We start from the raw sequence: 14578 nt of genomic DNA, 5'->3' as shown, positions 1-14578 counted from the left end.
GTAGTATACCATTTTGATTCTCTTCTTTTTTCCTTTCCTCTATACTTTTTAACTATTTTCTAGTGGTTACTTTTGTAGTTGCAATGAGTATCTTAAACTGATAACAACCGGGTTCAACTAATAACAACCTAGTTTCAGTAGTTTAAAAACTCTCTTCTATGTATCTCCAATCCCCTTTTTATTGTTAATATGCAGATTAACAATATATACATCTTTATACATTGTAACAATATATACATCTTTATACATTGTATACTCATTACCATAGACTTTTTTTTAAATTCAGTTTTATTGAGATACATGCATATACCATACAATCATCCATGATTACCATAGATTTTAAATGTTATTTTACACATTTTCCCGTTAAGTCATATGTGTGTGTAGATGGGGAGCATTTATAAACCAAAAGTACAATAATACAGGATTTTATATATACTTATGTAGTTACCTCTACCAGTGTTCTTAATTTCTTCTTATAGCCTTGAGATATTGTTTGATGTCCTTTTATTTTAGCTAAAGGACTCCCCTTAGCATTTTTTGTAAGTTAGGTCTTCTAATAATGAACTCTTTCACCTTTTATTTATCTGTAAATGTCTTAATATCTCTTTCATTTTTGAAAAATAATTTTTCCAGGTATAGAATTCTTGGTTGACTTTTTTTTTTTTCCTGTCAGGACTTTAAATATGTCATCCCACTGTTTCTGGTCTCCAGGGTTTCTGATGAGACATCCAGAGTTGCTCTAATTGGCTATCCCTTGTATGTGACAAGTCACTTCTCTTTACTGCTTTCAGAATCCTTTCTTTGTCTTTGGATTTTTACAATTTCTCTAATATTTCTTGGTATAGCTCTCTTAGAGTCTATCCTGCTTGGAGTTTGTTTAGCTTCCTGGATGTGTATATTCATGGCTTTCGTCAGATTTTGGCAGTTTTCAGCCATTACTTCTTGAAATATTCTTTCCCCCACTTTCTCTTTCTCTTTTCCTTCTGGAACTCCAATGATACGTATGTTGGTACACTTGATGGTGTCCCACAGGTCCCTCTGGTTCTGTTCATATTTCTTCATTATTTTTTCTTTCTCCTCACATTGGACAATTTCAGTTGTCCTCAATTTTCACTAATCCTTTGTTCTGTGTGTTCAGATCTGCTGTTGATCTAATGGGTTTTTCATTTCAATTACTGTACTTTGCAGCTCCAAAATTTTCAATTGGTTCCTTTTATAATTTTTATCTCTTTTTTGTTTAGACAACATTTTCATAATTTCTTTTAGTTCTTTGTATGGATTCTGTTAGCTTATTGCATTAGAACATATTTAGACAATTAATTTAAAATCTTTGACTATTAGTCCAATGTGTGAGTTTCCTCAGGATGGTTTCTGGAGTTTTTTTTTTCCTGTGAATGGGTCATACTTTCCTGTTCCTTTGTGTGTTTTGTATTTTTTTGTTGAGAACTGGACATTCTGAGTATTATGTTGCTATAATTCTGGAAATCTATTTCTTCCACTCCCCTGGGATTGCTAGGTTTTTGTGTTTGTTGTTGACGACCCCTGTTAAAATGATTTTTTTTTTTTTTTTGGCTTGTATAAAGGGAGTTTATTTGGCTACAAAGTTGTAGTTCTAAGGCCATAAAAGTGTCCACACTAAGGCATTAACAAGAGGATGTCTTTACTGAAGAATGGCTGATGGCATCCAGAACACATCTGTCATCTGGGAATGCCTGTGGCTGGCATCTGCTTGTCCTTTGCTCCTGGGTTGCATTACAAAATGGCTTTCTCCAAAAGGTTTCTGGGCTTATCTCTCTTAGCTTCTCCAGAGCACTCAGGGCTACCGTGTCCAAATGTTTCCAAGTATCTGCTTTCAACAGCCATCTCCAGAATGTCTCTCTCAGCTGCTCTTGGGTGTTTTATCCTCTCTTAGCTCATGTGCATCCTTAGCTTAGCATCTCCAAATTTCCATCTGTCCACAACTCCAAGCATGTCTAAGTGGCAGCAGCATCTGGGTCTGTGTCAGCTCTTTCTAAAGGACTCCAGTAAACTAATCAAGACCCACCCTGAATGGGTGGGGCCAAATCTCCATGGAAACATTAAATCAAGAGGTCACACCCTAATCAAATGATTAATCAATCTGCCCCTACAAAATCTCATTAAAGAATATGGCTTTTTCTGGAGGACAATAATATATATAAACTGGCACACCAGGTCTGCTACCAGGTGAGAGCAGGGTTGAGAGTCCCCTCCCAGTAGAAATGCACTCTCTTTTCTTTAGAAAGCACTTTTTTCTTCATAAAGCTTACTTTTTGAAATACATGTACATTATAAAACTTCTGGAAAATTTACAGAAATATAAAGGGGAAAAAAATCAACTCTACATTCAGCCCCAAGGGAGGAGTCCCACCAGACATCTGAGGGCACACCTGATTTTTCAAACAAAGTGGGGATATAAACATTCATGTTTTTTTTAAATTCAATTTTATTGAGATACAGTCGCAAATGTACAATCATCCATGGTGTGCAATCCGTTGTTCACAGTACCATTATATAGTTGTGCATTCATCACAATTTTTGAACATTTTCATTACCACAAAAAAAAATAATAAAAATTAAACTAAAAAAGAACACTCCCAAACATCCCCAAACTCTCTGTATAATTCATTTAATTTTTGTCCTCATTTTTCTACTCGTGTCCATACACTGGATAAAGGGAGTGGGAACCTCAAGGTTTTCACAGTCACATGGTCACACAGTATAAGCTATATAGTTATACAATTGTCTTCAAGAATCAAAGCTACTGGGTTGCAGTTCAGCAGTTTCAGGTATTTCCTTCTAGTTATTCCAATACACTAAAAACTAAAAATAGATATCTATATAATACATAAGAATCACCTCCAGACTGACCTCTCGACTGCATTTGAAATCTCCCAGCCACTGAAACATTATGTTGTTTCATTTCTCTTCCCCCTTTTGGTCCAAGAAGGCTTTCTCAATTCCACAATGCCTGGGTCAAGCTCATCCCCGCAAGTCATGTCCCACGTTGCCAGCGAGATTTACACCCCTGGGAGTCATATCCCATGTAGAGGGGAGGGCAGTGAGTTTACCAACTGAGTGAGCTTAGAGAGAGAGAGTCCACATCTGAGCAACAAAAGAGGTTCTCTGGGGATGATTCTTAGACATAATTTTACATAGGCTTAGCCTCTCCTTTGCAGTAACAAACTTCCTAAGGGCAAGCCCCAAGATTGAGGGCTCAGCCTTCTAAATTGGTAGTCCCCTATGCTTGTGAGAATATCAGGAATTCCCACGTGGGGAAGTTTAATATTTCCACATTTTCCCCCAGTCCCTCAAGGGGGCTGCCCAAATTCCTCTGGGATGTATCGGGGCTTCACATTAATCTGTACAAACCAAGCAGATTTCACTCCCTATACAAGGTTTTATGTAATGTAATTATGTTGTTTGAATAAACTGACCATACAAGTTAAATTATGTAGTACGTTACAAAAAATAGGGATTTTACATCTAATAAACATCTCTTCCTTTGGTCTCAAAGGTGAAGTTTTAAAACACCATCATCATCCTTTACCCTTTAGTCTGATTTACCTTAGTCCTAACAAAGTCCATTTCGTTCCTATTGCTAATTGAAGTCTATTTCTTTTTCAGACTCTTTTACATTTGCAGTATGGGGTAATGTTGACATTAATAGCTGCTGGACTCTGGCTCTGAGTCTCAGGTGTCACACAGATACCCAAAGTTTCAGGGACCAACCAGATTATACACAAAGAGCCCAGCATCTCAGAATTTAGAAAAAAAAATTACAATTCAGAAATAGATATAACTGCCATAAGAGCTTACAATCTAGGAACCTTTACAATAAGCCTTCCCCTGATAACCCATGTTCTCAGATTCAGTTCTCAAGAGTTTGCATATTATAGCTAGTCCATTTTAGTGAGGCATTATAATGTTTGTCTTTTCATTACTTTTTTATTTCACTTAACACACTGTCCTCAATGTCCATTCACCTAGTTGCGTACCTCACAATTTCATTCCCTCTTGTAGCAACTGAGTATTCCATTGTATATATACACGACATTTGCCATTCCGTTCATCCATCAATGTACCCTTAGGCCACCTCCATCCACTGCGAATCATGAATACTGTCTCCGTAAACCCCACTGTGCAATTGTCCATTCATGTCCCTCTTTTTAAATGACATTTTAAATGTTTCTAATCTTTTGCTATTACAAATAGTGTGATGAACAACTTTTATACCCATGAACAGTATATTTGTAGGATAAATTTCTAAAAATAAAAATGCTGAGGATTGATCCCATTTATATGAGATGTCCAGGATAGATAAATTATAGAGGCAGAAAGTAGATTAGTGGTTGTTTAATGCTGGGACAGGGGTTGTGGGAGGGTGATAGAGCAATTCAGATATGGGGTTTCTTTTTGAGGCAATAAAAATTTCTAAAACTGAAAATGCTGAAGCAAAGGGTATGTGCATTTTTAGGTTTTGTAGATGCTGCCAAAGTGTTCTCCATACAGATTGTACCATTTTATGCTCCCACGAACAGTGATAGGGCTGTCTGTTTTCCTCATCCTTGCTAACAAGGTCTATTTTATGGCTTTTTGAACTTTGATAAGTGAAAAATCATGGCTTGTTTTAATCTGTATATCTCTTATGCTGAAATTCTTCAAATATTTTAAAGTTTGGGGCAAATATTTTTAAAGATGTTAATAGCTAGGGTGGGAAGCAGGTGTTCTCACCCAGCACCACCTGCAGTGCTGGGAGTTCAGGCAGGGACTGGTCCTTCCTTCTTTCTTGGGGATTCTTACTGGAACACAGCCTTCACCAACAGCGGTGCTTTCTCATACCTATTCTCCAGGAAAATAGGCCCAATGCACAGTTCTGTTTGGAAGCATATATTTATGTGTACCTGTTTCCCCTATTATTTATAACTTCTCACTGGAGCATTTGTTAAATAATATTCAGTAATTTTTTTGTGTTCTTTTGTTTTTAACTTTTTATTTTGAAATAATATCAAACTTATAGGAGAGTCACAATAAGGAAATAACTGAAACTGTGGAACTGTAACCCATAACATTCTTTGAAATTTGCTCTGTAACTACTTGCTAAATTGTACCTGGAAAGTTATCACTTCTATGTACATATTTTATATTCTACAATAAAAAATATGATTTAAAAAAATAATAATCATACAAACCCCATACAGAGAATGACAACAGACCCCACCTCTCCAGATACCCAGACCACCAGTTTTAACATTTTGCCACCTTTGTCCTATCATTTTATCTACCTATCTATCCATCTATCTATCTATCCATCTATCTATCTACATCTATCTATCTATTTTCTGAACATTTTAGTGCAGGTTGCAAACCTCATAATCCTTAAGCACTAGTGCTTCCATTTGCACTTACTACAAACAAGGATATTCCCATGTAAGCACCTTAAGTGCAGTTATCAAGTTCAAGAAATTTAACATTGATATGAAGCTTATGTTCTATATTCCAAATTTTCTTATGTTCCAATAATGTCCTTTTGAGCCTTTTCTCCTCCATTTTTAGAGTCCATCCAGGATCATGTATTGAATTTGTCATTATCTACTTAATCATTTTTAATTGTAGAAAAGTACATACAACATAAATCTTCCCATCCCACCCCCCAAAGCATACCATTCAGTGGGATTAATCATATTTACAATGTTGCAGTACCCTCTGCACAATCCATTACTATAACTTTCCCTTCACCCCAAACAGATACCCTACATTTTGATTAACTCTCCATTACCCCTGTGCCCTACCCTGTACTCTACTTTTTTGTCTCTATGAGTTTACATATTCTCTGTGGTTTTCTTTGTTGGTTACCATGGGGCTTAAATTTAACATAAATCTATAACAATATCATTAGCTTTGATACTAACTTAACTTCAATAATATACATAAAATATGTTCCTAAGCCCCTAGTTCCCCTGTTGGCAATTTTTTGCTTTCAGCACTTTAAATGTAAGTCTCCCCACTGCCTTCTTGCCTCCATGGTTTCTGATGAGAAATTGGTAATTTAATCTTATTGAGACTGCCTCATATGTAACACGTCCTTCTCTTGTGGCTTTCAGAATTCTCTATCTTTCGCATTTGACAATTTGATTTTAACATGATATGATGTGTTTCTATTTGGTTTATCCTGTTTGGAGTTCATTGAGCATCTTGGATGTGTATATTCATGTCTTTTCTTAAATTTGGGAGGTTTCAGGCATTATCTCTTTGAATATTCTCTCTGCCCCTTTCTCCCACTACATATATACTGGTACTCTTATTGGTGTGTCCCATGTGTTCTTCAGGCTCTGTTCACGTTTCTTTGTTCTTTCCTCTTTCTGCTCCCCAGACTGAATGATTTCAATTTTATCTTTCTTCTGTCAGCTCCAATCTGCTGTTGAACCCCTCTGAGGAATTTTAACTTTTGTTACTGTGGTCTTCAGCTTTGTTGGTTCCTTTTCATAATCTCCATCTCTCTATTGATAATTCTCTTTGTTTTCATCTGTCATTTTCCTAATTTCCTTTAGCTCCTTGTTCGTGTTTTCCTTCAGCTCTTTGAGCTTATTTAGGATTTCCTTTTTTTTTTAAGTCTTTATCTGAATGTCCCAGGTCTGATCCTCTTCATTGATGGTTTCTAATACTTTAATATTCTCTTTTGCCTGGACCATCACTTCTTGTTTCTTTTATGTTTTGTAATCTTTTGTTAAAAACCTGGACATTTTGATACTGTCTTGTGTTATCACTGGAATTTAGGTGTCTGTTCCTTAAGCTTGTATACAGCTAGTGTTATGGCAGAGCTTCCTTGAATGCCGGGAGCTAACACAAAAATAAAAAACAGAAAAAGAGAAATCACCTTCCATGTTTTGCAGATTGACCTGTGCAAGTTTTCTCCCTCAGAGCTTATCCCCACAATGAGTTTGGAGACTAGCCCCGGACCAAATCATAGGGTTCTCCCTGGTCCTTTCTGCACATGTGCCTTGATTTGGGCGTGTGCATTTGGCCCTAGGAATTTCCCCATTTTGAAGGATACTCTTCTGTGGGAAACAGTTACCTCTCAGTCCTGGGCACACAGTGTTGTGTCCTACAGCCAGCAGTCCCTTGACCCAGGCAGCTCACTTTGAGTGCTCTTCCACAGTGTTCTGTAGGAGAGCTCTGTTTCCTGCCTTCTACACATGGGGCAAGTTCTGGGACAGCAAGTCCCTCAGGCCATCACCAAACAGATTGGGCCAGACATCCATATTCCTAACATATGCACAAAGATTACTCTGCTCTCTCTGGAACTGGGACCACAGATCTACACTGGAAGTGCAGCCCTCTGAGGGGTAGGGGATAGGCCAGCCAAGGTACCCTGAAATCCTACCACTTTGAAGTATCCTTTTTCTTGATTCAGTGCTCACCCTATTACTGCAGTCATTCAGCTTTTTTCTGAATCTATGAGAAAGATGTTTCTGCCAGTTCTTGCTGGTTGTTCAAAGCTTCTGTTGGGGAAAGAGCCATGAAGTGTCTCACTCTGCCATCTTGATCAGAGTGGGGCCAGCAATTTTGTTTTTGAAATTATTTGGTTACTAATTGCAATTCAGGCACTGAGTTTTGGATACCAAGTGGCATATGGGGAATTCTTTTGAAGTGAGAAAAATGACACAGAAATATGAAATGAATTTTTTGATTACTTAATTTAACACTGAAGTTGATTTAATGTTACACTTTGTAGACATTTCATTTAAATTTCAACATATAATCATTCTTACCATTTTCTGGGGTCTTTTTCCTAATTATTTTCTCTTACATGCCCCCGTCCCCCAGCATTTTCTATGTATATCCAAACACATATATATTCTCCCTACACCCTCCTTTTTTTAAATTTTACAGAAATGATGTTTACATATCTATAATACATGTCACATGAAGGCTGTACCACTTTATATTGTTGGCACTTGGGGAGATTGCCTTGGCTGTCCATTCATATTTAAGAGTGGGCACAAAAAGCTGATTGGAAGGTCTGTGAATATAAACAAAGTTTATCAACTGGTGCTATTCATTGTAGGGTGATTAGGCAATGTGCCTACTTTTCACAGGTGGACCTGCAAACATCAGGCTCTGTAAAACTTCTGTTTGAAGCTATATGGTTTCCCCAGTCAGAGCCCTCCTCTCTCCCCCACCTGGGGATGGGTGTTAAACCAGGAAGTGGTATGAGCATGGGTGCCAGAATTGTGGTTGCTGAGGATTCACACTGCTGTTTGTTGCCCTGCCTTTAATCCTCAAGTTCATTTTTCATCCTCATCTCTGCCCTCTACTATAATTGGTGCCCCCATCACAGTTTCTGGTTCTGGTTTCTGGTTCTTTTTATCCAGATAAACTAATAAACTGATAGTGTGTGTATGTATATGTGTATGTGTAGTTACCTGGGTATTCTGGGTTTTGTTGGGTCCCAGAGATCTAACCAAACACCCTCTTTTTAGCCCCGTATTTTAACCCCCACTTGGCATCTCCAAGTACGAATTCTCCAGGGTCAGTTGTCCACACCTTGTGGGAACCCGTTCTGCCGGCATTTTGGCTATCACTCCAATTTGCTTCTTTTCCAGATGTCTTTAGTCCTCAAAAATTTTGCTGAAATGTCTTATATGCTACTGTCTCTTCACCAATTCTTTTTTCTTTGTGGTTTAATAACTTTTTATTCCTTTATTGCCATTTATATAGGGTTTTAGCAGGGAGAGGAAATAAAAATGTGGTTAATCCACCATGTTTCTCATTGCCATTTTAAAAACATGAGAATAAAAGAACTCAAGAATAATGCAAAAGCCATTAATATATATTGATGGCTTACTATATACTAAATATTTTACACATGATTTAATTTCACTCTTACATTATGAGATTAGATAGTGATGAGGATCCTGAGGCTAAGAGACATTTAAGATAGCTAGAAACAGGCAAAACTAGATTAGTACTCAGTTCTCCTTGCTCTGAAGACTCTGCTCTTAACTGCTGTGTGCAGTCTGCTCATACAAGCACTTGACAGCCAATTGTGTGCTTCTCTTCCCACCTCCACATTTGGTGATGTCTCGTTGGTGGCTTGAAATCAGCCATGGTGGGCATATTTATACTATGGAAACTGGCAAATGCTACAAATCAGGACTTTTTCTTTCCTTCTTTTTTTCAGAGGGCCAATTACCAGCACAACACTGACTAAGTGTTATTGTTTCACCAAGTAAAAGCAGGAATGAGTAATTTTAAAACTAGCAAAATTGATATATGAATTCAAAAGCCACACTGCTGAAAAATATTGATAGAATGTGTCTAACAGTCATGGTCCAGCCAGGAAGACCGAACCCACACCAGGTAATTCAGTTAAGGGAATTTAGTTAGAAGGTGTCAGAAGACCTGAAAGAGGAAGCAAGGGAATCTGAGGAACTCAGAGATAAGCAACTGCAGGAAATTGCTAAAGAGGGGCAATTGGAGGTGGTGGTTTGACTAGAGCCCACAGAGTGGGGAGGTATCCTGCTGGGAACTGTGAGCACAGTAAGCCTTGCCAGCTAGAGCGGGGACTTTGCGGCAGGGGCCACCTAGCAGGTAATGGAACTGCAGGGAAGATGGTCAATGCTGAAGACTGCAGGAAGGAGAGAGAGGGGAGAAGAAATACCCTGACTTCTCTCCTTCCACCCCCATTATCCTGCCAGTGTCTTCCATTGGCCAAACCCAACTGGAACCAGTTGGCAAGGAATCTGGGAAATGTGGAGTGTAGGGGTCAGCACCCTGCAATAGAAAGCAGAGCCGGGGAAGGACCCAGAATGAACCTGAGGACAAATAAGCAAGTGACTGGCACAACATTCAAACCTCTGCAAATTAATCAAGAAAAAAGAAAAAAGGAGAAAAGAGACCAAAGGTATTATGACAAACATACAGAATAAGAATTGTAAGAGAACAGTGTGCACATTTATATATTAATAATTTGAAAATCTCAAGATATGGTTAATTTTCTTGAAAATATATAAATTGTTAATAAATTCATTTTTAAAGTAGAAAACCTGAGTTATCAAATCCTGAGAAAGGAAAAATGGTCAAGGGATGTCACCAAAAAGTATATTGGGGCTGAGACAGTTTTGTGGTTACATTTCTTTAAACTTTTAAAGAACAGCAAATTCCCATTGAATTAACTGAATGCTAACCAAATCATTCTATGAAGGTCCTTTAATCATGATACCAAATCTTGGAAAAAAACCTGTGTGTAGTGAAACACACACACATACACAGTGGCCCAAGCTCAGTTCTTAACTGCTCAGCAATTTGAATGCTCTCTCTGAATAGTGTGTCCCATAACCTTCTCACACCCAACTTTGCTTTTATAATTGGTAATTAGAATGTTCCTTTACTGCCCTCAACTAAAATTTTATAGGGAATATTGACTATTTACAAACATAATTTCTAAAGACAATCATAAAATATTAGGAAATAACAAAAGACTGTATTTGAATATATAAATATTCATACATAATGATATAATCAGATGTTTGCAGCATAAGTAAAATCATCGAGAACGGGACAGCTACAATTGCAGGCAGATAACAGGTGTATCGTATTAGTGACTCACATACCATGAATCAATGACAATTTCTCTGAAATGAACTACTCTTTGAAAAGTTCGGAACAAAGGAATGTACCATCTTCCCTAGTTTTATACAGTGGCTGTGTTCTTAGAAAATCAGGGTATATGAAAACTGTGCAAAACTTACTGGTGTGTATATGTAAAAACTTCAGTTCTAGACTCACATAATTACACAGATTTTTCCCTACATCAGTCATTCTCAAATTAAACATGCATCAGAATCACCTAGACAGCTAATTAAAACACATATTGTTGGTCTACACTCCCAGAGCTTCTAATTCAGAACAGATTTCTCAGGGTTCAATGACAGAAGCAGAACCACCAGGAGATATTTTGTACACACACACACACATGGGTTTACTACAGGGATTTGACCTTCTGTAATTAATGGGAGCTGGTCAGGTAGTCTCTGAAAGGTATAAGTCATTGTCTTCATGCCTGATGCTGGTGCTTGAACTCCACAGAGAGGCAGTTGGGAAGGGAAGAAGGATGTAAAGTGGGGAGAGCAAAGACCAGCTGGAACCCATGAGAATGAGATGGAACATGTCAATTCTCATGTCTCCAATCTTGATAATAGGGGTCTCCTACAGAAGAAGGCTGCCTTCATCACGGAGTTAAGCACACACCCAACCTAGGAGTTGAAGCTGAAGGAGGCTCCATAGGAAGGTGGAGCAGTTGCAGGCCCAGCTGCTGCTCCACCACACCCACGAGGTGAGCCAGCAAATAAAGGACAACAGGTGTGAGTGTCCTGATACAAACATAAAAACAAAATGGCCACTACTTCACTTCCACCCTCCAGATCTCACTCAAAAATGTCTCTTCTGGCCCACTCTAACAGGAGACATAGAGATGTGAATTCTGGGAAATGTGATTAAGCCTAGCCAAGTTGCCACATTAGAAAGTCACCACAATAGGTCTCTGGTGAAGCCCAACATTTTGTCTAACTGAAGTTCCCCAGTGATGCAAATGTGCTAGTCTGTGGACCACACTGAGAATCACTGCCCTCCATGCACATCCAACAGGACATTCTTGTGCTGGACTGTCTCAAAAATTGTATTGCATTTATTTAGCCCCACCACCATATGTCAGTTGTGCTCCCAATTTTTCTGACAACCACCACCCCCAAATTTCCAAAATCCATTTTTAAGAACCTAGACATTCCACAAGAAGAAACTCCTTGGGTTGTCTCAGCATCTAAGAAGATGCTCTGAAGAATCCTAAAGGGATCAAAAGACAATCAGCCACTCACAATGACTTCAGCACAGGATCAATTCCAGTTCAGCTGTGGGAAAGGAGACAAGAGACTTGAGAAGTATGTAAAAGAAACAAAAGAAGAAGAGGATCTAAGATGGCGGCATAGAGAGGAATGGAAGCTAAGTAGTCCCCCTGGAACAACTGAAAAAAAACAGAAACAACTAGCAAATAATCCAGAATAACTGCAGGGGGACAAACGTGACCATCCACTCATCATACACTAACCTGAATTGGGAGGACTGCCCGAGATCACAGCATAAAATCTGTAGGTAAAAACTGCAGATCCAAATCGGGAGACCCCGCCCCCACAGCCCGAGCTATGGAGCTTTGTGGTGCCAGAGAGCAGCTTTCTCCCAGTAGGCAAATGTGGCTCAGCTGAGCTCCAACTGGGGTTTTAATTAGCGAGTGTGAACTGCTCACTACGAGCTGTGAGTCCCCAGCAGGTAGACGGAGGCTTTGGGTGGCGGCTGACCCTGGAGAGCCAGAGGGTCCCTCGGACTGGCTCTGTTCCTTTTTCAACTCAGTGCAGAAAGCCTCAGCCATTTTTAGTTCCCAGTTCTGTGACCCAGACAAGGGTGTAGCGCAGGTGGAGAGAGACCATTGAAATGCTAATGACCTCCCCCTAAGGTGTCTATCTTCTCTGAGAGGAAAGGGGTGGGGCCCAGCTCTGCTACCTGCCTTTCATTCAGAACTTGCACCAGTCAAGAATTATAGGCTAATCTTTGCATCAGGCAGAGAGCGCCCCTGCACAGCCCAGCGGCCCAGGGCTTCCCTTGAGGGATGATGCGCACTAGTGACATAGCACAGCCTTCCCTCAGCAGAGGTCCTGGAAGATAACAGCTGAGAAGGAGGCCCGCTAGGAAAACCCAGGGACGCTACGTCAATGCCGGTGGTTTGTGGGTCAGCAACAGAGAAAATCTAGGTTAAAACTGAAATGAAGGCTTAGACTCTTGCAACAGCCTTGAATCTCTGGGAATACCTGGGAGGTTTGAATATTAAAGCTGCCCTGCCTCCCTGACCACCCAGACACCCACCCCACATTCAGGGCGGACAGCTCCAACAACAAACCCAAACTGAGTTCACCAACTGAACCCCACAAAAATCATTTCCCCACACACCACAGAGAAAGAGTTGAGGAGAACTGACTTGAGGGGTATAGGTGACTTGCAGACACCATTTGCTGGTTAGTTGGAGAAAGTGTACGCCACCAACTTGCATTTCTGAAAAATTATATTGGTATTTTTTTTAATAACTTGAAAGAACCCTATCAAGCAAAGCAAATGCCAAGAGGCCAAAAACAACAGAAAATCTTAATGCATATGATAAAACCAGACGATATGGAGGAGCTGATCCCAAACACCCAAATCAAAATATCAGAAGAGACACAGTACTTGGAATAATTAATCAAACAATTACAATCGAGGAATGAAAACATGGCACAGGATATAAAGGACATGAAGAAGATCATGGAACAGGATAAAAGAGACATAAAGAAGACCCTAGAAGAGCATAAAGAAGAAATTGCAAGATTAAATAAAAAAAACAGAAGATCTTATGAAAATAAAAGAAATTGTTGGCCAAATTAAAAAGACTCTGGATACTCATAATACAAGATTAGAGGAAGTTGAACAATGACTTAGTGTCCTAGAGGTCCACAGAACAGAAAATGAAAGAACAAAAGAAAGAATGGAGAAAAAAATAAAAAAAATCGAAAAGGATCTCAGGGATACGATAGATAAAATAAAATGTCCAAATGTAAGACTCATTGGTGTCCCAGAAGGGGAAGAGAAGGGTAAAGGTCTAGTAAGCGTAATCAAAGAAATTGTTGGGGAAAACTTCCCAAACATTATACACAATATAAATACACAAAGCATAAATGCCCAGCAAACTCCAAATAGAATAAATCCAAATAAACCCACTCTGAGACATATTCTGATCAGACTCTCAAATACTGAAGAGAAGGAGCAAGTTCTGAAAGCAGCAAGAGAAAAGCAATTCACCACATACAAAGGAAACAACATAAGACTAAGTTGTGACTACTCAGAGGCCACCATGGAGGTGAGAAGGCAGTGGTATGACATATTTAAAACTTGGAGACAGAAAGATTTCCAACCAAGAATACTTTATCCAGCAAAACTCTCCTTCAAATTTGAGGGAGAGCTTAAATTTTTTACAGACAAACAAATGCTGAGAGAGTTTGCCAATAAAAGACCTGCCCTACTTCAGATACTAAAGGGAACCCTACTGACAGAGAAACAAAGAAAGGAGAAAGAGATACAGAGAATTTTGACAGACGTATATAGAACCTTGCATCCCAAATCACCAGGACACTCATTTTTCTCTAGTGATCACGGATCTTTCTCCACAATGGACCATATGCTGGGACATAAAACAAGCCTCAATAAATAAAAAAAAAAAAAAAATTGAACATATTCAAAGCACAATCTCTGACCACAATGGAATACAAATAGAAGACAATAATTTGTGAATTGTAACTCCACTATTTACTTCCTACATGATATAAAATACACAAACTCTAATGACAAATCAGTGGTTTTGAACTCAATGTAAAATATGTAATTTTCAACAAGAACTATATAAAGGTGGGGGAATGGAGGAGTATAGGTACATAGTTTCAACTATTGAAATTAAGTTGGTATCAAAGAAAAACAAGAT

The sequence above is a fragment of the Choloepus didactylus genome, chromosome 4 (assembly GCF_015220235.1).
Source record: "Choloepus didactylus isolate mChoDid1 chromosome 4, mChoDid1.pri, whole genome shotgun sequence".
Classification (NCBI taxonomy): domain Eukaryota; kingdom Metazoa; phylum Chordata; class Mammalia; order Pilosa; family Megalonychidae; genus Choloepus; species Choloepus didactylus.
This window is presented reverse-complemented; position numbering follows the sequence as displayed.